At 40.0% G+C, this 25,097-nt stretch overlaps 1 long non-coding RNA gene across 1 annotated transcript; it reads right to left on the bottom strand.

The window, feature by feature from the left end:
* Positions 1–957: 957 nt before the first annotated feature.
* Positions 958–5,541, bottom strand: LOC124866213. Its single transcript, XR_007037749.1, has 4 exons — positions 4,267–5,541; positions 3,401–3,447; positions 2,930–3,008; positions 958–2,535 (listed from the first exon to the last, which is right to left on the bottom strand). It is a non-coding gene; the product is annotated as an uncharacterized LOC124866213 (long non-coding RNA).
* Between the last annotated feature and the right edge of the window lie 19,556 nt (positions 5,542–25,097).

A 25,097-nucleotide genomic window follows, 5' to 3' on the forward strand; every position in this document is an offset into this window, starting at 1 on the left:
TTTCCTCCTTTATATGTTACCTTTAGTTATTGTTTACTTTTATTCTAGTCCTCATTTCCTCTGCTTCACCCTCAGTTTTGGTTCAGTCAGTGTTTGTTTAGGGTTGTTTACTTTTTAGTCAGGGTTCTCTTTTGGTTCCTATTCTGTTAAGTGCTTAGGTTGTTGTGTTCCCTTCAGTTTCTCACTTTCCTTCAGTTCATGTTTATCCCTGGTTCTTATGCTTTATTTCTATTTTGGTTTATAGTTTCATTTAGGTCTGCTTACTGTCTTGTCTTTAGTCCCTTTCCTCATGCTTTGGTTTTATTAGGTACACCTGCTCCCTCTGCCTCCCAGCCTCCTTGCCTCACCTGTTCTTAGTTCCTTTGATTACCTGCCTTTGTGTTCTCTCTGCATATCAGTTGGTTTGTTTCATTATGTTTTTGTGGGTTCCTTGTGTTACAACTCGACCCTCTATCCTCATCCCTGCCATGAGTCTCCATGTTCCTGCAGTGTCTGTAATGTAAGTGTTTGGATCTCGACCCTGTTCAGTACCTGCAGTGTTTTTGTTACGTTTTTGACCTTTTTGAATAAAGCTGAGAGACTGCTTTGAAATGTGCTTCCCAAGCTCTTGTATGTGCTTTGGTCCAACCCAAAACCCCACCGTGACAGTATGTTTATTACAACAAAGTATTTGTTTGAGTCAAGCAAGCGCAAAATTACATTTTGTATTACATTGATTGTATTTTACGTTTTAAAGCCTATGGACCATATATTGCTACGTATTGATTCATATATTTTGAAGTGTAGATTACAGAACATACGTTAGGTCATTATTAACAGCAGCAAACAAATAAAACAAACAATTCTTTGAGTCCACTTTTTATTTTCATACATGACATTTCATCCTCAACATGACATTTCAGTCCTCCACATGTATACATGCGCAAAGGTTTGCATAATGTGGCAGATCTACTAACATACATTTCCTGTTGAATGTCATCCCATCAAAAACCTGCTTCCTGCCCTCTAACACTCTTTTCAGCCAACTACATTTTCTAAATGTATGACTGAACTGGTTTTCCAAAACTTTATTTGCTTAAAAGAGCAGGGCACGCTTGTGATATTGCAAAGTGGCTTAATTCTAAAGAGTTGCTGGTCGAGCTCAGGAATACGATTACCGATATAGTATGGCTCCTCATGGTGTTCACTATCCAGCCACATGCTTGTCATGTGCTGAACAACTCCAAGATGTACATTATGCATATGATCAGGAGGCATTCCAGACATGATGTCAAAGTGTGGGATGTTGATAAGACATGTGGGCCCTTTAATTCCTCTCACAGATTGTGTGGTATGTATAGCCTCCCTTGGATCAGTTAGGGTTGAAGCATGATCCCTTTTTGGAACGTCTTCGTATGGATAAACCCCAACAGTTCCATTTCCCTTTGGAACTTGTTCACCAGGATGTAGGTAGAAGCTGCACCCATAATGAGCATTAAATTGGGTCATGTTTTGCAGAATGGGACTGGCAATTGAATCACGCATCATAACAGCTGCTATAACTTTACAATAATTCACTGTGTTGTTTCTGTGTAACTTGAAGCCAACAGTTGACAATGACTGACACTCTTGTGTGAATGGTTTTAAAAATGTATTAACATTTGGCTTCTTAATACCAAACCATAGGCCAAAAAGTAAAACATTCTCTTTACGGACATGATAAGGAAGCTCGTTTACCATCCCTTGTAATGGCCAAATTGCATACTAGGATGATTTGAATACTGGAACTCCATCACAATTCAAAGTTAAGGAGAACGCATGAGGATTATCCAGTGGGCCTCCATCTTTTTTCAAATTAAGATACATTTTACCACAACATATGTCATCACAATTTTCCGAATTACATTACTGCTGTTTACTGACTTGACCCAACATGCAATATCTTCTCTTTGAAGAAGATGTTCCAATTGTGTTTGGATGGGTAAGTATAGGAAGAAATTTCCATTTTTCAGTGAGCTGTTTCTATCCCATGTAGAGTTACACACAACACTGCCCCTCGGTGACTTGGTTGCCGATGTAATATTCACAGTTGGGACAGTATATGTGACATTCTAGCTGACCTTGTATTGATTTAAGCTCTTTTAAGAACAGATGCTTTGAAGTTAGAACATTTTCTGAGCAGTGGATATTAATCACATCTAAAAGATCAGACAGAGCTACACCAGTAAGCGAGTGTCTCAAAGCATATGACAGTATAAATAAAAAACTCTGAGCGTTGGTTAGTTGTGAGCCTGTGTAAAGTGGTTCATCATTTACTGGAGGAACCCTTTCATTAACACCTACTCTGAAATGTGATTCTTCATTTACTGACTTGTCAGTGCTGTCTTCCATGGAAAATTCTTCTCCACTGCCAAAGGATTCAGAGTCAGTATAAGACTGCCATGGTGGTTGAAAGACACCAAAATCAACACTGCCCTCTAAGCTGAAGACTAATAACTCTGTTGTTTGGGTCAAATGTGGAGGTAGTTCATCGGATTCAGGGTCTGCATGCAGGCTCTGTAATGGTAAAATACAGCAAGTACAAGGAATAGTTGACAAACATAAGCACTAGTAAATTTGCATAAAGTTAAGACTTAACAAATATATTAAAGATGTGCCATTGTTGTCATATGGGGTACAAATAAGGCTTAGATTAATAAAAAAAAAAGCTAGGAAAGCAAAATATCTAAAGTAAAAAGACATGAAACTCATATGTGAGATCATTGCCCTGTTAAAATTATTTACTGTAATGTCATCACCATCATGTGCATTTTCAGATCTGTTGTCAAAAGAATCATGATTCCGATTCTGTTGTGTAAAAATAAAGAGGTCTTAGAGGAAGTGTTTTCAGTGAAATAGTCATAAACCGAAACCTGTAGATTTGTGGTACTATTAGTTATTAGTGATTTACCTACTGTCATCCCACCACCATCAGGTGTGTCTTCTGAGCCACTGTCAGTGTTGTGGTCAGAGGAATCCTGATCCAGATTCTGTTGTGTAAGAATGTAAGACATCTTTAGCTGTTATATATATATATATATATATATTATACATTATATATAAGATTTACGTTTGGCTGTTGTATGTATACATTAGAAGTATCCTCCTAGGAACAGGGAGGGCAATAAGTGCCCAATGCCGACTGTCTGCAAAGTGGATGGCAAAGGTAAGATTCTTCCACCAAATGCCTAAAATGGAGGCCTTTCCAATTATCCCACTCAACATTTGGCCTGACCCAGGACTACTTATTTGCTCAGTTTTATTAATAGATACTAATCAAGAAGTATTACATTTCAATGAACCTGTTAAAATGTGGCCATTTAGTGCAGGGTTCTGCCCAATGTCCAGAAAATACACACAAAAGGTCATGTTCATGACTCACCACTATCCTGGTTTGACTAATGCAAGTTGATGGCCTCAGTCAGTTTCCTACAATAAGAATAAAAAACATTTTCTTAATTTTATGAATATCTATTTTCAAAGACAGGGACATATGACATGTATATAACACTAGGATTCTATAGAAAGTTTATGAAGCAAACAGAATTTATTTACCATGCACAAGGTAGGGTGTACCTACGAAGCTGAAGTTGGCTTCCGATTGCAGCTTCCGAATAGAGGATTGGCTAAAGAAAGATTACATGTAATTAGGTACTTAAAACCTAGACTACAATATTTTGCACTAATGGCAGAATATTTAACACCAGGTTTGTGTGTCTCAAAGTATTGTTGTTTCTAAGTTAAAGCAGTTCTAGTGTGGTCCAGAAGCTTAAAAAGCACTGAAATCACCCTTTATTGAACTTTCAAAAATCAACTATAGGTTTCACAAATCACAAACTTGGTTTTAAATATTCAACAACCTGTGCAGAATGACATAGATCAAGTTTGAATTGTTTAAGTATTTTAGTTTGTAAACTAGGGCAGCTTAAAGATGCTCAAGGTAATGAAAATTAGTTGGAATCGCCCTTTAGCCATTTCCAGAGTCGGAAGCCAACTTCACCTTCGTGGAGTATGTTAAGATGAAAATGAGCACTGATTATCGTCTCTATCTATCTGTCTCGTTTTTTTTATTTTTATTTTTTTGCTGTCCACCCTTAAACAAATTGTCCCATCACTCATAAAAACTGCCACTGTCTCTTTAAATAAAGTTTGCGAGCCAGTGTGCTATAGGATGCTAGCTATGTTTAGCTAAGCCAGCTTGTAAAAAACCACAAAACTACAACAGTAAAGGCTAAATAAAACACAAACCTCCTTTTCCAGAATCTCCTTGTTCTTGTTGGAATATCATATTCTGAACCGGGGTCAGTGTATTTTCTTCTCCTTCTGTCCATACCTCTCTTCTTCTGGAACGACGGAACTCTCGACAGCTTGACAGCCCACTCGGTTGCCAGAGGTAAATATCCCATAAATGTTCTTTGTGTTTTGTAAAGCGAGTGTGTTGTAAAGCAGTGGCACAGAAGCTAAAACGTTATATTAAATTAATTAACAGAAATTAAAAAACCCAGAATCCTATAGTGTAAAACAACGTCTCTGATTGGTCGAGCTACTTCTTACCGTGGATACATTGAACTGCAAAGGTTTTATGGGTAGAATAGGCGCGAACGACAAGCCACCGGGTGCTGCCATTACTCTGTGCGCCTCAGTGCTGAGGGGAGAAAATAATATAATGAAGTGTGCACTAGTGAGCTGGTCAAAGGGAAAGAATAAAAAAGCTCTCAGTATTATCCACGTAAATTGGATTGTGGACTTTGATCCCGAAAACTCTAAAAAGGAGTATCTTATTAAGTGCCACAGCATCGGTGGCTAGAGGCCTAGGAATGGGTGGCTGGTTGAACCTGCACACATTTTGAAGTTGGCAGGCAAGTACAGTGCTCATTATAATTTTTTTTTTTTTTTACTTTTGTTAGTCGTGCAACATTAATCTTGATAGCAATTTTCCCGCTGAGGTTTTGGCATCACTGGCTAACTAACGTTTGCTGCAAACTTCTGCTAGCTAGTAGGGCTGAACGATTTATCATTTTCTGATAGAAATTGTGATTTCAGACAACACGATCACGTGATCGCCAAAGCTGCATTTTTTATTTTTTATTTTTTTTGGACTGCTCTCCAGACTGACCCAGGATTTGCTCTGTCAACTATTGCATGACAAATAGTCAGGTGAAATCGATGCTCAGGCCCACAGTAGCAAACAGTCTACAATTATGGCATCCTTTGCCAGTGTAACTCCATATGACAAGAGCAGTAAAAGACACCGGGAGATAACGACAGCCATAACGCACTACATTGCCATAGACATGGTGCTAACACGGTCACCAAACACGGATTTAAAAACCTTCTCCACAAGCTAGTCAGGAGCTAGATAACGTCAGGTAGCTAGCAAAAAATTCAAATGAAGCTGGACTGATATGAATAACAGCTGTCAGCTAGCTAGTGTTGGGACCCAGCTATGAATTTCAACATTAAAACTCCAGTACAAACTCTTCTGGAACTTTTCAAAATAAAGTGTATTAACCTTCTTCCGGCACAGCCAGGAAATGGGATAACTGCGGACTTCCTGTGACGCCACTGCCCAAATAAAAGCACAGCTGTTGCTACATCCGCCCTCTTCCACACGGCCTTCGAAAGGGACCGGATAGGGGAGACAAGCGCGCTGATGTCTCTTTGTTGGCAAAAAGACATAACTCTTCAACTGGATCCAAGAGTGTCATAAGATCACGCGATCATATGCACAAGTTAAGTATGAGTGAATAACTGTTTGTGTACCCAGTATTCATTAATAAAAACGGGAATTAAGGTACACGCCTGGCTTGACTTTCTCTCTCTGAGGCCTGCAGAAGCAAACTGTCCCAGAGAAGTTCCTAACAGAGAAGCGGTCTCTATGAAGCCGAGCGGAGCGGTCTCCCAGTCTGGAAGGAAGACAGCAGAGACCCCATCACCGTGGTAACGTGCAGTGTGGTTAGCGGACAGAACGAGTCGTCTTTCATCCACAGCCACGGAGGTTAGCTAGAAGCTAACCGTTTGTTCACAGACCAGCTGACAAAACAGCCGCCACTCCCACAGCTAAGGAGGTTAGCTGGAAGCTAACCCTTTGTTCACAGAGCTCTCTTCAAACTTCCTCGTCGCTTGGACAACGTTCCTCACCACATTTCAATTCAATTCAATTCAGTTTTATTTATATAGCGCCAATTCACAACAGTCAGGTACATACATTCCAATTAATCATAATCATTGAACAGTGCAGTCAATGTTAGTTGTTTATTCAAATTGGATAAAAAGTTTTTCTGTCTAAGGAAACCCAGCAGATTGCATCCAGTCAGTGACTTGCAGCATTCAGTCCTCCTGGATGAGCATGTAGAGACAGTGGACAGTCACTGGCGTTGACTTTGCAGCAATCCCTCATACTAAGCATGCATGTAGCGACAGCGGAGAGAAAAACTCCCTTTTAACAGGAAGAAACCTCCACCAGAACCAGGCTCAGTGTGAGCGGCCATCTGCCACGACTGGCTGGGGGTTTGAGAGAACAGAGCAGAGACATAAAGAGAACAAAGAAGCACTGATCCAGGAAAAGTAAATGTTAATGGATGTAGCTCCTTTAGCCGTTTCACCAAGAAAGAAAGAACAGATAAACTCTGAGCCAGTTTTCAAGATTAGAGTCTGAAAGAGAGCACATACAGTTAGTTACAGTTAAGCTCAGTCAATCGCCATGTCTAGGAGAGAGAAAGGGTTAAACATTAAAAGACAGGGCCATGTGGATCATCGGTAGAGGGTGAGCATTAAGTTGTTGCCAGCAGAAGCTTTGATGATTCCCCTCTCCAGAAAGGTGTCACAGGTAGACACAGAGCCAGGCCAGGTGTAGCTTCTAGGAAGAGAAGCTCATGAGGCTAAGTGATTTAGGTTGAAATGATCTAAACGTTTTCATTTTATGAAGTTTGGTTTTGTTTGTGTTGAACTCAGCTATCTTGGTGCTAGCAGAATATCTGCAGCACACGTGCTCAGGTTGTGTTCTTTGTGTGTTTTTAAAGTTAAGACAAACTTTATTAAAGGGTGATTTTAAACAGAAGATTGATCATAATGCACTGTCCACACTTATGCATTTTAACCCTTTTATTAACGGTAATTTAAAGGTGTGTGTTTGAATCTGGTGCTAAGCTAGCAGCTTCTTTGTTAGCTTAACTGCTAACAGCTAAGAACAGGTGCTTGCCTGTTAAATAATATTTACCTAGAAAGGTTTAGTTTTCAATCCAGTAAATAATGTGTCCCAAAAACATCATTTTACTAAATTTGATAACTAAGTAAACACCATTAAGCCCCATTTCTCCAGAGAGATTTGGCTTTTTCCAAAAATATTCCCTTAATATTTCTTCAAATATTATTTTAATAAATAAAGGCAGCTAATTAGACACCGTTGAGAGATGGTCATCCAGAAGGTTGGTTTTATTCAGCAGATCATTCTTTAAAATATTATTTAATTAAAATAATATTTTATCTGATCTTGCATTGTAAATGGTTGTCTAAACGTTTGCTGATTATTGCCTAAGTTGGTTCCAAGACTAACTTAACTTCACTTCCAGATTCTTCAAGATAATCCTTGGTTCTCAAACATAAACATTGCTTGGTAATGTTGCATCACTCCTACAGTCATGGTTTTCAATCATCTTTAATCAACTTGTTGATATTGTACATAGCCCATTAGTCTTCATTATTCTTTAATTCTGCTTGGTAGTTTAGTTGGATTATTTTAGCATAGTAAAGAGTTTGTTGATTGAAATATGTTTGACTTTGAGTTGACTTATTTTTGTTAATAAATTCTTGTATTTTAAGAAATTGTGTGAATTCATTCCATATATGTGCAGAGTTTATGCTGTTCAATAATGTCAGAACTCATCTCACACCTTTCTATTTTGTCCTAATACCATCGCCTTACTGGGCTGGTATTCACAGGACAACCCTTAACAGACCGAAATATTATTTGATAAAATATTAAAATATTAATATTAAATATTAAATATTAAATAATATTCTCAGATTCATAATTACAACAATGCTGACATTACCCTGGATACAGTGGCTCTTGATACATCACAAAGACTTGCTGTCTTGGTCACAGATGCGCCAGCAAGACGTGCACCAACAATTTGTCCTTTTTTGAACTCTGGTATGTCACCCATAATGTTGCGTGCATTTCAATATTTTGAGCAAAACTGTGCTCTTACCCTGCTAATTGAACCTTCACACTCTGCTCTTACTGGTGCAATGTGCAATCAATGAAGACTGGCTACCAGGCTGGTCCAATTTAGCCATGAAACCTCCCACACTAAAATGACAGGTGTTTCAGTTTCATTGTCCAACCCCTGTAGCTCCATCATACATTGGAGATCTGATTTTCTTCCCAAATCTCTAAAAGTAAGATGGGAGGCAGATCCTAGTCAATCAGGCTCCTTTCCTGTGGAACCAACTCCCAGTTTTAGTCTGTGAGGCAGACACCCTGTGTACTTTCAAGGCTAGGCTTAAAAGATTTCGTACTGTTAAAAGGTAGTTTTCCTCTCCTCTGTTGCTACATGCATGCTCAGTATGAGTGATGGCTGCAGTGTCAATGCAATTGACTGTCCACTGTCGCTACTTGCTCAGCCAGGAGGAGTGAATGCTGCACATCACTGACTCGATGCAATCTGCTGGCTTTCCTTAGAGAAACCTTTCAACCAATTTGAATAATAAACTGTATCTGACTGCTCTGTTTGATAGTTAGGACTTGAAATCTATATGATTCATTTGAATTGACTTTGTAAAGTGCCTTCAGATGACATGTGTTGTGAATTGAATTAATTAAATTGAACTGTATATATATATTCAGGTAAAATTAAACATTTTCCTTGTTCAACATAGTTTTTCTAAATCACATGTATAGGTAAATTAGATTAAATTAACCAATAAATCTAACATGCATGTTTTCAGTCTACATAAAGAGGGTGGAAAAATCTCAGTAAAACAAACTAAATAAGTTACAGTGATGTGAGGTTACACCTCTAAATATTAGTTCCAAGTGGTGATTGCGGTCAGTTTTCTACTTTAAAATATTTCCACACCACTGGCATTCTTGAACAGTCCTACCTCAGTTCTTTATGCCAGACATTAGATGGTGCAGCTAACATAAAAACAACAGATTGGGAGATGATTGTTGTTGGTGGCCCTAGATATGAAAATAAAGAACATCCCCTGTTCAGAACATTCCCACTAAATAAATGTATGTGGAAATTTAAATTATCACCTAACTTCCAGTGGTTTTCTAAGTGAATGAGATGTTTTCAATAAAGCAGCAATTTTTAAAAATCCATTCTTGTTGCTTTTAACAGGGAATGGTCTGATATTATAAAAAGTAATGAAAATCTGTATAACAGGAATCTAAATATCATCTGACTAGGTTATGTTAAAAAAACACTGAAGGGATTTTTTTCAAAGGAATATTCACTTAGCCACAAGTGGTGCATTAAAATTAGATTTCAAAATCTATAAATGTGGTCAAAATGTGTTTTGTGAATATACAGGTCCTTCTCAAAATATTAGCATATTGTGATAAAGTTCATTATTTTCCATAATGTAATGATGAAAATTTAACATTCATATATTTTAGATTCATTGCACACTAACTGAAATATTTCAGGTCTTTTATTGTCTTAATACGGATGATTTTGGCATACAGCTCATGAAAACCCAAAATTCCTATCTCACAGAATTTGCATATTTCATCCGACCAATAAAAGAAAAGTGTTTTTAACACAAAAAACGTCAACCTTCAAATAATCATGTACAGTTATGCACTCAATACTTGGTCGGGAATCCTTTTGCAGAAATGACTGCTTCAATGCGGCGTGGCATGGAGGCAATCAGCCTGTGGCACTGCTGAGGTCTTATGGAGGCCCAGGATGCTTCGATAGCGGCCTTTAGCTCATCCAGAGTGTTGGGTCTTGAGTCTCTCAACGTTCTCTTCACAATATCCCACAGATTCTCTATGGGGTTCAGGTCAGGAGAGTTGGCAGGCCAATTGAGCACAGTGATACCATGGTCAGTAAACCATTTACCAGTGGTTTTGGCACTGTGAGCAGGTGCCAGGTCGTGCTGAAAAATGAAATCTTCATCTCCATAAAGCTTTTCAGCAGATGGAAGCATGAAGTGCTCCAAAATCTCCTGATAGCTAGCTGCATTGACCCTGCCCTTGATAAAACACAGTGGACCAACACCAGCAGCTGACACGGTACCCCAGACCATCACTGACTGGGGGTACTTGACACTGGACTTCTGGCATTTTGGCATTTCCTTCTCCCCAGTCTTCCTCCAGACTCTGGCACCTTGATTTCCGAATGACATGCAGAATTTGCTTTCATCCGAAAAAAGTACTTTGGACCACTGAGCAACAGTCCAGTGCTGCTTCTCTGTAGCCCAGGTCAGGCGCTTCTGCCGCTGTTTCTGGTTCAAAAGTGGCTTGACCTGGGGAATGCGGCACCTGTAGCCCATTTCCTGCACACGCCTGTGCACGGTGGCTCTGGATGTTTCTACTCCAGACTCAGTCCACTGCTTTCGCAAGTCCCCCAAGGTCTGGAATCGGCCCTTCTCCACAATCTTCCTCAGGGTCCGGCCACCTCTTCTCGTTGTGCAGCGTTTTCTGCCACACTTTTTCCTTCCCACAGACTTCCCACTGAGGTGCCTTGATACAGCACTCTGGGAACAGCCTATTCGTTCAGAAATTTCTTTCTGTGTCTTACCCTCTTGCTTGAGGGTGTCAATAGTGGCCTTCTGGGCAGCAGTCAGGTCGGCAGTCTTACCCATGATTGGGGTTTTGAGTGATGAACCAGGCTGGGAGTTTTAAAGGCCTCAGGAATCTTTTGCAGGTGTTTAGAGTTAACTCGTTGATTCAGATGATTAGGTTCATAGCTCGTTTAGAGACCCTTTTAATGATATGCTAATTTTGTGAGATAGGAATTTTGGGTTTTCATGAGCTGTATGCCAAAATCATCCGTATTAAGACAATAAAAGACCTGAAATATTTCAGTTAGTGTGCAATGAATCTCAAATATATGAATGTTAAATTTTCATCATGACATTATGGAAAATAATGAACTTTATCACAATATGCTAATATTTTGAGAAGGACCTGTAAACTGAAGGGCTTTGGCTTGCTTGAGTCTTTTCTAACAAGCAAGATCAGCTCGTTATTCATTCTTAGAAAGCTTTAAAAAAATTATTAGGTATATTGGTTTTGTTTTTCCCATCAATCAGTGGTTACAATCCAGCTTTTTCTCGCGCTCTTGGCTCAAGTATTGTTTAATCAATGAAACATCCTTGACCTGAAAGGCTCGGACTGCACTGGGACTTGCAGATGAATAGGTTAGTATTTGCATTTAGTACAATGATTTATGGAATTTGGCCTGCACATGGGACTGCTGGCAATGCCTTTGCTCATCAAAAAGCAAACCTCAAAAACAAACAAAATGTGATTGCCACTTACTTCTACTTGAGGGCCTGAAAATAGATTTTCATCAGGAATGTTTCTCATTAGCATAGAAATGAATATGATGACAGATAATGAATATATGCCTCTTGATGCTCCACAACGTCTCTAGAATGATCAAGTTTACAGACAAATATTTTTTCTCTTTTTTGTGGCAAGTAGATATGTGTGAGTATTAGCATACTGCAATAGAGGGAGAGAGAGTGGTTATTCTGAAATCAAGCAGTTATAGAGAAAAGAAGACAAAGTCAAGGTCAGTATTAGATAGAGAGCACCCTCCAACTCTCCAGGCAGTCGCTATCTCTGTACTCATATTACAAATCACATACACATACATAGCCATGCCTGCCCAGCTTTGTGGCCATGGAATGAGGTGTCACATTTGGTTGCCTAGGGTAAGATAATCTCATTATTATCTTCTAGCCTGCCTATAAACTGACAGAAACTGATTCCTGAATATGCACCTCATTCTGTTAAATCAGCAGGCTACATGTGTTGTTTGTATCTGACTTAGGCACAACAAAACAAATTGTATTTTTAGTCACACTTTCATTTGTTCTCAAATTAGATATCAGGCTATAACCAAGAATAATGTATGTGTTTCAAAATTAAGTTCCAGTGGCACAGCTCAACGACACACATATACACACTAACCTTCGACTCTGTGTGTCACCACTTTTCAATAGTTTGTTGACTGCTCCACATGGGACAGTGAAACCACTAGATGAACTGCTAAACCATGACTTTTAGTAAGTCACTCAGTCTGTTTTCTGTATTTGAAAATTTAAATATACAAAGATTTTTTTAATCAAAATGAGACCCTTTGTACATTGTCTCAGATCTCTGTGTCAATTCCTACCAGAATTAAATGGTTTAATGAAAGTAGATTCAAATCTATCAATGGTGTGAATCATTTTTGGGCCAAGTTTGTCTTGCTACATCAGAGAACTGAGCAAACAAAACAAAAAAGAAAATACATATTTGTAATGATCCTCGTTAGTTTGGATTGCAACATACACATGTCACAGCATTGTCACACATTTTAAAAGTTCTTTTTTTTAGATACTCTATTTGCCACAATTTTCCTACCAAGACAACTTTGTCCTTAGATGTTAAGTCTTATGTGAGGACTTTTATACTCGCAGAGTTTACAATTCATTGTTTGTGGTTCTACAGTTAGCTCCATCACCCAGCTGTAGCTGTTTGGGCACTGCAAAATGATGAAGCACGCCTATGGATGTATTGGCTCAGTGTCCCACTGTGACAGCTTTAACTCTCTCCTAGCCTCTGTAATGCAGCATCAAATTGCCTCAGATCTTACAGGAGCTATACCATAAAGACTCCTCACAAACAACTTTTGAACACAAAGCTCTCACTGCTTATTGTCAGGATCTGTCATCTTTTTGGACTCTGTGGTGGCCTGGTGTTATGTTGAGTGTTTGGTTGTGGTTTCTCCCCTCCCTCATTCATAGCTCCTTTAGTTATTGTTGTTTTTCTTATGACTTAGTATGGTTTTCTTGTCATTGTTGCCATTATTATTATTATGATTATTATTGTGCTCTGTTTTCCTTGGGTTCTTTAGTTTAGTTCCCCATCTGGTATCTCTGTGTGTTTATTTGCACTCTTCTGCTTATTAGTTTATTTTTCTGTTACTCTTCAGTTATACTGTATTCGGTCTTTGTTTCCTAGTCCTCCCAGTCTGCTTCTCTTTATCTTAATTCTCCAGTGCCTCCTTGATAGGTTAGCTTTTGTTATTGTTTATTTTTATTATTGTCCTCGCTTCCTCTGCCTCATTCACAGTTTGTTCTTTCAGTATTGGTTTATAGTTTCTTTTTAGGTCTGCTCACTATCTTGTCATTAGTCCTTTTCCTCATTTGGTTCTATTAGGTTCACCTGCTCCCTCTGTCTCCCTGCATCCATGTCACACCTGTTCCCTGTTTCTTTGATTATCTGCCCTTTGTTCCCCTCTCATGTCTCTCTGTATATTAGTTGGTCTGCGCTCTTTGTCCCCTGCTGGTTCCTCTGTTCATTCACACTCTGTTCTGCCCGCTCGCTACACCAGGACTTGGTTCTGTGTTTGCTTCGTTCCTGCAAGGAGTACACATGTAAGTTTTGGATTCACTCATGTTTGTACCTGCAGTGTTTTCGTTATGTTTTTTTGGAATCCTTTGAATAAAGCTGAAGACTGCTTTGAAATGCTGCATCCAAGCCCTTGTCTACATTTTGGTCCACACCTAAACCACACCCTGACAGCAGGAACCAGCCAGATGGACCAAGCAGACAATGGTGTGATTACTCTTAGTACCTGAAACGGGAAGCGGAGAAGAGCTCACGTCAGGCTGCAGAGAAGAGAAAGCAGCGGTCACCGTTCTGGGGCTCCAGGCTGGCCATTCCCCTTCCGGGTACCGGTCCGCTGCGCCACAGACCCTCTCCTCATCCCCGGAGTAAGCCACTGGCTTCAGTCTGCTCTTCCTCCTCGTTTTCGGAGCCAGAGTTGCCCGCAGCGCACTCTCCCAGTTCGGAACCTGCCCCGTCTCATCGGACGCTCCGCCTCAGCAGCAGCAGCAGCGCCTGAGCTCGTCACGCCCGCAGCAGCAGCAGATTCGCCGGAGCCACCGGCAACGACTCCAGTTGAGCCATCCTCTCCTCCGCCAGCAGCAGAGTTTCCAGCTGGGTTTTCCTCCTGCCCTGGACGACGTCATCGTCGGAGGACAGTCGCCACCGAGAAGGTACGGATGGGCACCACCAACTCATCCAGGAAGGGTCCATCCGCCAGGGCCGCCTCACGGCTGTCTTCCCCGGAGTCTGAAGGCAGTTGCCCAGCACCCTCTGCTGGTCTCAGGTCGCCGATGCGACCTCCATTTCCGGCATGGGTTCAGGCTGGGTTGGCGGAAATTAAGAAGGACCTAATGAGGTCTAGCTGCCTGGAGTGTGTTCCACACCTGAGGAGCAATCCTCAGGACCTGGCCTTCGTGCACGCCATTTTACTGAAGGAGTTTCTCACTGAGGGATGGCTAGACGCTCAAACTCCACTCTGCGCTGGAGGTCCTTTCGACCCTCTCCTCAAGGCCATTATGGCAGCACGGAGCCCCAGGAATCCAGCAACCATGTTTCAGGACCGCCGCCGACAGATCGCCACAGCTGGCCGCCGCCGGATCACCTCACCTGATTCCGGAGGAGCCCTTGGGCGGGCTGCCTCCACTTCCAGGTCCTGAGCATCCAAGCCCTTGTCTGCTCTTTGGTCCACACCAAAACTGCACTGTGACACTTATGTCACAGCATATGCCTTACAGCTGTTTTTGTTGCTCTTAAAACCGCTTAATGTAGCAAACCTTTTTATATTTGTGTAGATCAGAAAACAAAGACGGCATAACAACATTTGTCATGAACTTAACTTGACCTTATATGGAGATTTTATCTATCATTGGTTTTTGAGAGTTTGGCAAAATCATGTCCTGCTAAAAAAAAGTAAAAAATTTTATTGGGCCCGGCGCTAGTGGCGAAGGGGTTTAAGTGCATGACCCACATACAGACGCCTTAGTCCTCAATGTAGGCTGTCTCGGGATTTAATCACGGCCCATTGACGTTTACAGCATACCCTTCCCCTGCTTTCTCCAACCTATATGATAACTTAATTTCAAGAAATTGCAAAAATGAAGGCCGCAAGTGCCTAAAAACTACTTTTAAAATATTTAAAGAATTCTTTAAAAAAAATCATGAAATACAATTAGGGTAATTCTTCTGGGGGATTTTTGCACAAATATATTTTTTGTATGTTTTATATTTAATGAATCATATGATTTTATGATCTTGGAGCACCAACAAAATCACCTTGAGGCAAGAAAGTATAGTTTAATTTAAAGGAAAACTGGGTAGCATAGTAGCACAGTTGGTGAAACTCTTGCCTTGCAGCAAGAAGGTCCTGGGTTGGACTCCCAGTCAGGGGTCTTTCTGCATGGAGATTGTATGTTCTCCCTGTGCATGTGTGGGTTCTCTCCGGGTACTCCAGCTTCCTCCCACAGTGCATTTACATGATTGTTAGGTTAATTGGTCTCTCTAAATTGCCCATTGGTGTGAATGGCTGTGTGCATTGTTTGTCCTGTGTGTCTCTGTGTTGCCCTGTGATGGACTGGTGACCTGTCCAAGGTGTACCCTGCCTCTCCCCTGTCACGGGGGAGATAGGCACCAGCTTCCCTGCGACCCTGTATCGAAGAAGCGGGTATAGAAAATGGATGGATGAATGGAAAGCTATCTAAAAATCAAAATATACAATATTTATGGAGGATTAATGAGAAAAATGAAAATAAATGTGAAACTAATACATTTTCAAAAATGTTATTTTTATCAACACATTTATTTGTGGTTGCGTAAAAAGGCAGCCACATGGTGTTGAAGGAAAATTGTATTTTCTAAAGAAAGAGAACGATGATAACCATTCAATCAGCTTTATTAATTTAGCCTTATAAGGAAGACATGTTTTGCAGCATCAGATGTGTTACTGAGCAGAGCCGAGACCAAATCCAATGAGACAAAGGCTGACACCTTATATCAGTTTGGCAAAAATCCCATGTGGCCTGGCACCCCCTCTATGAAGAGCAGAGGTGAGAATTAACCTAACTCATGCAGACATCTCAGCTCCTCTGCAACAAATTGTTTGTTGAACCAACTGGGGTTCCAGGGACAGGAAGAGAAACGAAACACCTTTTGTTCAGGCACATATCCCCATTAGCTTGTAAATGCCTTGGGGATGACCAACAGGAGGGGGCAGAAAGGAAGGTGGAAGCCACTGTCAGTTCAGACGTGGTCGTCACCTCAGAAGGACAAAAGCAATTTAAATGATTTCATTACAATAGTTAGCTACATTCCTGAGGACCCTCCTCCAATCTTCCACAACAGTTATTTGCAACAGGGTTACAAAAGCTCCAGTAAATGTTTTATTTATAATTTTTTAATGTCAACTAATTTTGTTATTGTATCTACTATAATGTGTTATCAATGGATGGGGTGTAGATGAATAAACAATACCTGCCCCCCAAAAAAGACAGTGAATACAACTTGTCTATTGAATTCAACCATTAAAGGAAGAATAGATTTGGAAAAAGAGAGAATGAGAAGGAAAGCAAAAAACTATTCATGACTTGAATGAAAGGAAAGAGGAGTAAGAGAACAGTGTGGAAACATAGACAGCAAGAGTCAAGAGAGCATAGAAGAGCCCCCAACAACCATACCCTCCACCAGACAGCCTATGGAATTAGACTCTGCAGAAGCTTGAAGCAGGTGGTTCACAGGAGAGGGAAAACAAGAATAAAAAATAATTAGCAGACAAAAGTTTGAAAATTTAAGTCAAAGAGGTAATATGTATTTTGTTGGACTTTGAGTTTAGTTTGATGGGTTTAGTTGCAGCAGCTTATGTCTTATATTATTTTATTCTTGTGTTTTTAGTTCTTAGTGTTACTCTTTTATCCCAGCTCCTGAGTTTTCTGGTCTTTAACATCTGTTCCCCATCTGCTCATTCACTCACATGTGTGGCATCCAGTAATCAAAGCACCCAGTATAAATGCTCATGGGCTCTGTTACTCGATGTCAAGTCTTCTCTTTTGCTCAACTTGTTTTTTTCTGGTCCATTCTGTTTACCAAATTGTGTCATCACCTGGTGAGGATGTATATCGACACGGTGGCTCACACCAGCACTCCGTGGAGGCATCTGAATGTAGCAGTTGTCTGCATACAATTTCTGGGGAGTGGGCTCCTCTGCTGCCTTCCTCGGGCATTTTGGAGTTGCTGGAGGAGGCGGAGAAGACACTCAAGCCCAGATTTTCAGCATGCCTCCTCAGCAGCAACTTCAACATGCTCCAGCGTTCCAGCCACCATCCAATCCATTGCTCAAGACCCTGCCTGCTTTCTGTGGTACTGAACCTATCCCCTCACCACCCCTGTTGCCACCTTATTGCTGTCACCCTCAGATGACTTCAGTTCCAGTGGTTGAGTGTTCTCCAGTGGTTGGGTGTGGGCGCTGGGGCACCAGCTGGGTGTGCCCCATCTCCTGACACTGGGGCATAATTCAGCGAAATACAGGCTCATCCATAGTGCCCTCATCACCTCAGAGCACCAGAGCTCAATCCTTGCCTCAAGCTGCTGCTGCTTAAACCACCACCATGCAACTCAACTCTTGATGTTTCCGAGTCCTCCAATGAGGGGTCCAGCTGGGCTTTCCTTGGTTTCCTGATTTGTGTTCCCGAGTTCTCCGAACAAGGATGAGGACAATCCATATCAAGATTCTGATCCTACATTCTCTGAGGGGGCACAGGTGGGCTCACCTGACTCTCAGGTTCCAGCATACTTCTGTGTTTTTGGTTACTCTTTTACCTCAGTTCTTCAGTTGCCTGGTCCTTAAAAGCTGTTCCCCATCTGTTCAGTCACTCTCCTGTGCAGCATCCAGTACTCAAAGTCCCCAGTATGAGTACTCCTTGGCTCATTTACTCAATATCAGATCACCTGTTGTCCTCACCCTGTTTATCCTATTCCATTTTGTTCATTAAGTTGTGTTTATTCATCACGCCCCTGCTGCCTTGTCTGTGCATTTAGGTCGTGAACAAAAACCAAAACATGACAAATCCTAGTGGAAAACTGAAAAAAAAAACATCTGTCACCCAGAAAAAAAACTAAAATAGAAAAGAAGAATCATTAATAAAAAAAAAAAAAACAGTAAAGTACCTACCCTCAATCCAGAAATGTTTGCCTGTTCACAACTCTTCCATTCAGGAATTTAATCTTATTTTTGATTTATGTGACCATGAGCAAGTCTACCAGGGGTCACTTTGAGTTATTTACAGATCCTGAAAGGGTAGAGTCTAAGCTTTCCAATGATGTCAAACTTGTGAAAAATCAAAAAAGAAAATGTAAGAAGATATGACCATTTGAATGTTGGCACTCTCCAAAGTACTTTAAGGAGAAAACAGGCTTCGAATTTTATTAGAATCAACCTGGAAGCTGTGCAGTAACAAAAGCTGTTAATTTGAATAACTTAGTATAGCTTGCTGCAACACCTCGCCCAACAATGTTTGTCAACAGAAGCTCCAATGCAATTGACTGCACTGTCACTAAATTCACAGCACTATTTTTCTAGGTAAAGATAATTTACATCACTGCATTACAATATTTGTGTGCAGTTAAACATTTTTCAACTGTCCAAACAATTGCAACACCAAATTTAAGTAAAAACTTAACTTAAAACACTTCACATTTACAAAATTGAGAAATGTGAACTGTTTAATTTTTTTTATTTCTGCATGTCATTTGTGTCTGCAAATTGCATCATGACTGCAACTTGGTCTGAAATTAACATGTTGATACATTGTTATTCCTGCTCTTTTTAATCGCTCTTTTTGTTTTGTAAAGGAACTTTTCAAATAGGGTTTTTTGAGCAATTTTTAAATACAAACCAATCCACCAAGTTTTCCAGGTTGCAGCAATCGATCACTAAATAAATAGGAAAATAAGACAGCAGTTTGGGGTTTGGTGATCAATGTGTATGTCTCACATAGTATTACTAAGATATTAGTAGAAAAGCTACTAAGGACATGTGGTGATAAGATGCATTGGTGCTGCAATTTATTTATATTTAACCTGTTTCGGGGCCAATGAAAATACATGTATTCTTCAGTCAGCTGTGTTACAGGTTAGAATGAAGTACATAGCCTGACACTAACAAATCATTATGTAGATTATACCACATTTCTCTGTCAAAATTGTTCTGTGCAACTAATTATGTAGATTTTTATGTTTCAAATTAATCTTTTTTTTTTATTATATTATGCTTTTTTATTATTTCAAGACATTTACAATGAGTAATTTCTAAGAACTTGTAGTAGGTAGTAATGGGTGAATTTTAAACTCCTTGTCTTATCAGAAAGTTAATTAAATAATGTCTGTGTCTCTGAATACCTTTTTTATATATTAAAGCAGCACTATGTGATTTTGTGAAACTGGTTTAAATGATGTGCTGACCTCTATCACTGTCTCTCACATGGAGGTTGAGGGAGCACACACTGCTAAATACACAACCGGAAAGTATGAGAATAACAAGCGGTGGTCTGGAGTTGGCTTATAATTATTTGGACTGAAAATAAAATACCTTGATATAAGCTGTACATTTTGAAATAAAACATTAGATCTCTCACATTATTTCTGATAGTTTTGGATAGATATTGTATGTCATCGTTTTTTTTAGCTGCTATGACCCACATGCAGAACTACACTGAAGAAACAGGAAAGGTTTAACAAGTTTATTATGAAGTATTTGAATGCTGGAAAACAAGGAACTTGCCACTGTATGGAGAAAGGATCAATAGTAAGTGGCAGATTCTGGGTTGCTGATTTTGAAATATTTTGCTTACAGGTGGTGACTTGAAGATCCGCCTGGGGGGAGAAAGATGGATGGTAACGGAGTGTCAGGTGAGTGTCAGATAAGTGAGCGGTCCAGGGAATCCTGTCTTACTTACACTTGAGATTGAGGTGGCACCAGGTGGGTTATCTTGGAGGGGGAGCACGGTGGAGGGTAAGCCACAAGGATTTGTAATGATGGGTTTGATCTGAGAAACATGGAACGTTGGGTGAATGCGGAGACTCGAAGGAAACTTCAAGCAGACAGCTGAAGTACTGATAACCGCCTCATATGGGCCTATGAACCTGGGGGCAAGTTTCTTGGACATCGATTTCAATGGGATGTGATGTGACGAGAGCCAAAACTTCTGACCAGGTCGGTATTAGGGAGCTGAAACCCTTCTGTCCGTGAACTTCTTGTTCTGCTATGCAGTGCATTGAAGGGCTTGTGAGGTAGATGTTTGCATCTACGTATGTGATGACATGTTTCACCAGACGTTGAGGTGTCTGGAGGGCAGAGGGTAGTTTTCTGAGGGGGATAAAATGACAGGTTTTAGAGAAACTGTCAATAGTGAGTATGGTGGTCATACCTTTTGAAGTGGGAAGTCCGGTGAAAAAGTCGATGGCAACGTGTGACCAGGGTCGCTTAGGAGTTCAACGGGATTGCAATAGTCCTTGGGGTGGTTGATCAGAGGACTTGTTTCTAGCACAGATAGCACAGGCTTGTACATACTCTTTAACGTCTCTATGTAGGGACGGCCACCAAAACCTTCTGGAGATGAAGGCAATGGTTCGGCTAGAGCCAGGATGGGCCAAGAACTTAGATGAAAAACAGTGGATCAGGCGGGACTGATCCACTGTCAACTGTCAGTTGATTGGACGTATGTCCGATTTTGGGGTCCAGTTCCAGGATCTGGTTCAATCCTGAGGGCCCGGGATACCAAGTCCTCCACATTCCATGTGAGGGCTCCAATAACAACTTGGTGGTAGGATGAGAGCTGGTTCCTTGTCAGAATTGTCCGGGGAAAACTGTCGAGAAAGGGCGTCCGGCTTGATAGTCTTGGAACCAGGTCTGTATGAGATCGAGAGGTTAAAATGGGAAAAGAAAAGGGACCGAGACTCGCGAGGGCTAATGCGTTTGGCTGCTTGAAGGTAGGCTAGGTTTTTATGATCTGTCCATACCACAACTGGGTGTTCAGCACCCTCCAGCCAATGTTGCCACTCTTCCAGGGCCAGTTTTATCATCAGAGGTTTGCGATCTCCCACATTGTAGTTTATTTCTGCCAGATTGAATCTGCGGGAGAAAAAGGCACAAGGGTGAAGTCTGCCATCAGAATCAGAAACTTGGGACAGCACAGCTCCTGCTCTAATGTCGGACGCATCTAGTTCTAGAGTGAACAGTTTTGAAGGGTTTCGGTGAATGAGAATGGGGGATAGAGAGAAACTGTTTTTGAGTCTGTGAAAAGCAGCATCTGCCTGTGGAGTCCACTCAAAGGGGTGTTTAGTGGAAGTCAGAGTGGTTAATGGGGCTGCAGTTTGACTGTAGTTTCTGATGAATCCCTCATAAAAATTGGTAAAGCCCAAAATACGTTGAACCTGTTTACGTGAGTCAGGAGTGGGCCATTCGAGTACAGCCTTTATCTTGTCTGAATCTGAACGAACCTGCCCACCCTTTAGAATAAATCCGAGGAAGGTAACAGAGGTTTTGTGAAACTCACATTTCTCAGCCTTTACATATAATCGGTTCTCTGGGATGCGTTGAAGGACCAGATGGATGTGTTGCTGATGCTCTGAGAGGTTCTTGGAGTAAATGAGAATGTCATCTAGATACACAAAGATGAAACGATTGAAGTCCCTCAGGACATCGTTATTTTACTAAATAAAGGCAGCTAATTAAACACTGTTGAGAATTGGTCATCCTGAAGGTTGGTTTTATTCAGCAAAACATTCTTAAAATATAATTTTATTAAAATATTTTATCTGATCTTGCATTGTGAATGGTTGTTTAAAGATATGCCAATCATTGCCTAAGTTAGTTACAAGACTAACTTCACTTCCAGATACTTCAAGATAATCCTTGGTTCTCAAACATAAATAACATTGCATGGTAATGTTGCATCACTCTTCGGTCATGGTTTTCAATCATCTTTGATCAACTTGTTTATATTGTATATAACCCATTAGTCTTCCTTATTCTTTAATTCTGCTTGGTAGTTTAGTTGGGTTGTTTTAGCATAGCAGAGTTTGTTGATTGAAATATGTTTGACTTTGAGTTGACTTATTTTTGTTAATAAATTCTTGTATTTTAAGAAATTGTGTGAATTCATTCCATGTGTTTTGCTGTTCAATAATGTTAGAGCTTGGCTCATCCCTTTCAATTTTGTCCTAATGCCACCGCCTTATTAGGCTGATATTCCCAGGACAACCCTTAACAGACCGAAATATTATTTAATAAATATTAAAGTATTAATATTAAATAATATATTCATATTCATAATTACAACAATGAAAAGCAGCCGAGACCAATGAAGGCTGGGGGAACTGAGGGAGAAAAGACCACTGAACAGAAGAACACAGAAACACAGAGAACCAACCTAACAGAACATATCTACATGTACAGAACCTTAGGATATAACAATGAGAATATAAGCAACAAGGAAACAGATATCTTCAAAAATCCAATACTTAAACACCAAAGGATCATGACATGTAATGTCTGACAGTAATTCTGTTTTTACATCTTGTCAGATCTTCATGTTTTGGTGAACTGTTCTAAGATATCCTGTGTTAAATGGTAAGTTTGTTAGGGGTTCTCTACCATTTTCTTTCAACTAGTTTTGAGGCCAGACAGGGAGCTCAGGTGTTGTACTTTTGTTAGGTTAGAAAATAACTGTTCTTCTTTTCAGGCAAAAAAGGGGTATTTTTGTTGTTTTGGCCTTGGAGACCCTAAAGGTTATTGCTTCCTTTTCTGTTTTTTATTGCATGTGTGAAACCCTGAACTTGAGAAAATAAATCCCTTTTAATGCTGAATTGGGTTTTGTTCAGGAGTTCTAAGTTTGTTGGTTGCTAGATTTATTTAATGAATTTTGTGATATACCCTATGTCTCCTAGACTTGTCACAGTAACTCTGTTGAGGGTTTTTGCAGTCAGAATCACATGCTGCTGAATCTATGCAAGACCAAGAAAATGGTACACTATTCAGGAAGAAAACATTTTAGATTACTGCCATCAACATTATGGAAGACGAAATAGAGGCGGTTGACAGCTACAAGTGTATGGGTCTGCACCACAACAGTAGGCTGGACAGCAGTATTAACACTAAAGCTCTGTACAAGCTGGGGATGAGCAGACTCTAAATAGTTCAACGTGCTGTAAAATGCTGAATAAATCTAAGTATAATTTGAAATCAACAGGTGCACAGAAGGAGGGTTCCAGCTGTCCAAGAGCCAAATAAGTATAAAAGATTTGCAAGTAGAATGTAAAATTATTTATGGACAGGGATTTCCCACTCAGGAGCAGGTGAGCCTTAAAAAACAACAAAGATCTATTGTGAGAGTAGTTTTTTCAGGGAAAAAAAATTAACTTGGGAAACATGAGAAAGCCACTAAAGAAAATCTTTAAGAAGGAAAAAAATGTGATAGGAGACTTTGATTACCATAAAGGTACAACAAACTGGCAGAGAGTGGATATCCTAGCTGGCAAAACATACAGTACTAAAAATGCAATTAAAGGAAACAAATGGGATGAATGAAGGCCAAGAACCAGAGCTCCACCAGCTACTGAAAATGAACCAGCCCATAGCTAACCTGAAGAAATTAAAGGAAAGAAAACGAGACAGAGATTAAGGAAGGCCCAGGATTTTCTAGGATAAAACCAAAGCAGCAGGGGAGCAACACAAATAATACAAGTTAAAGAAACAAAAACAGCTTTGCACTATTATTATGCAACAGAAAACAGCATAACTGCTGTTTTCCTACTAATGAACCATTGTTCTCTGGTGACAAGACAAGGTAAAATATTTTATTATTTCTAGAAACTGACATTGTTAAATGTTCTGTAGCTGCTAACTTGTTTTTTTCTGGCAGGCACTGGCTTAGTAAAATTAAAATGTATCGAAGATAAATTATCCCTCCTATGTATCTTGTATTTGTTATATATATCCTGTATCCCTCCTATCACATACATGCAATAAGCGCTACAATTCCTTGCCTCACATCTAAAAACATGTACTTTCCTTTCTTTCTCTGATAGAGGGAAAATTACCCTCTTTCAGAGTGTCACCTGACAGGGAGCTGCAGTTGGGCGCTTATAGTGTTTCTGCTGGTCAAACATAAAAAGAGAAGGTGAACACAGGTAAAGCTTACTGTGTTGTGCTGATTTTGAGAGCTTTTAATCTCCATTAAGGCTGCATAATGCCACATATCAGACCTGATTTACTTTGACTTCTCTCGCCTCGGCTCTACTTACCTGCCCACGGCTGCCACCCAGTAGTAGTGCTGATATTATGTGCCACCATGGTTGGCAGCAGAAGCTAGAATAGCTTTTTGCTGAGCTTCACTCGATTAACACAAAGAAATAAATAACATCCACAGTGATTCCAATGTTAAGTTATTATTAAATTATGGACTAAATGTAGATTTTTGTTGAATATTGATTTTAAATATCAACATTATAATAAAACATAATTCAGAAGTAATACATTGTAACTAAAAATCATGTCTTACAAGTAGAGATAAGAGATACACTCTGGTGGTGTGATTGACAAACTCCAGAACAGTTACCTACTCCTAGTACAGCAAAGGGGAAAATGTGATGGAACGCTGGCAGTCGACTGGAACAAAACAAGTGGAAAAATTTGTCTCTTTGGAAAACTTCTGTGGGTTTTTCTTACTTGAGTGGAGTCGCTACTAACAAGCCTTCCATTGAAAAAGTAAATCTCCTGGTCTTCTTATCCCAGCAAAAGAGTTGTCAAGCTTCGAATGAGGTTGGTCAGTGATGGAGAAGGGAGTGAAAACCTCTTTAAATTGAATTTAGTTAAAAACCAACTAATATACAGAACAACATTTTTTATTGAATTTGTAAATATAACCAGTAAGTACACCAAATAATTACCTTTTTGTGAACCAGGATCAACACAAAGAAAGAGTAGCTGATCCCCCAAGTTTAATCAGAATCAGAATCAGAAAAGCTTTAT

This window comes from Girardinichthys multiradiatus, chromosome 3 (genome assembly GCF_021462225.1).
Source record: "Girardinichthys multiradiatus isolate DD_20200921_A chromosome 3, DD_fGirMul_XY1, whole genome shotgun sequence".
NCBI classification, from domain to species: Eukaryota; Metazoa; Chordata; class Actinopteri; order Cyprinodontiformes; family Goodeidae; genus Girardinichthys; species Girardinichthys multiradiatus.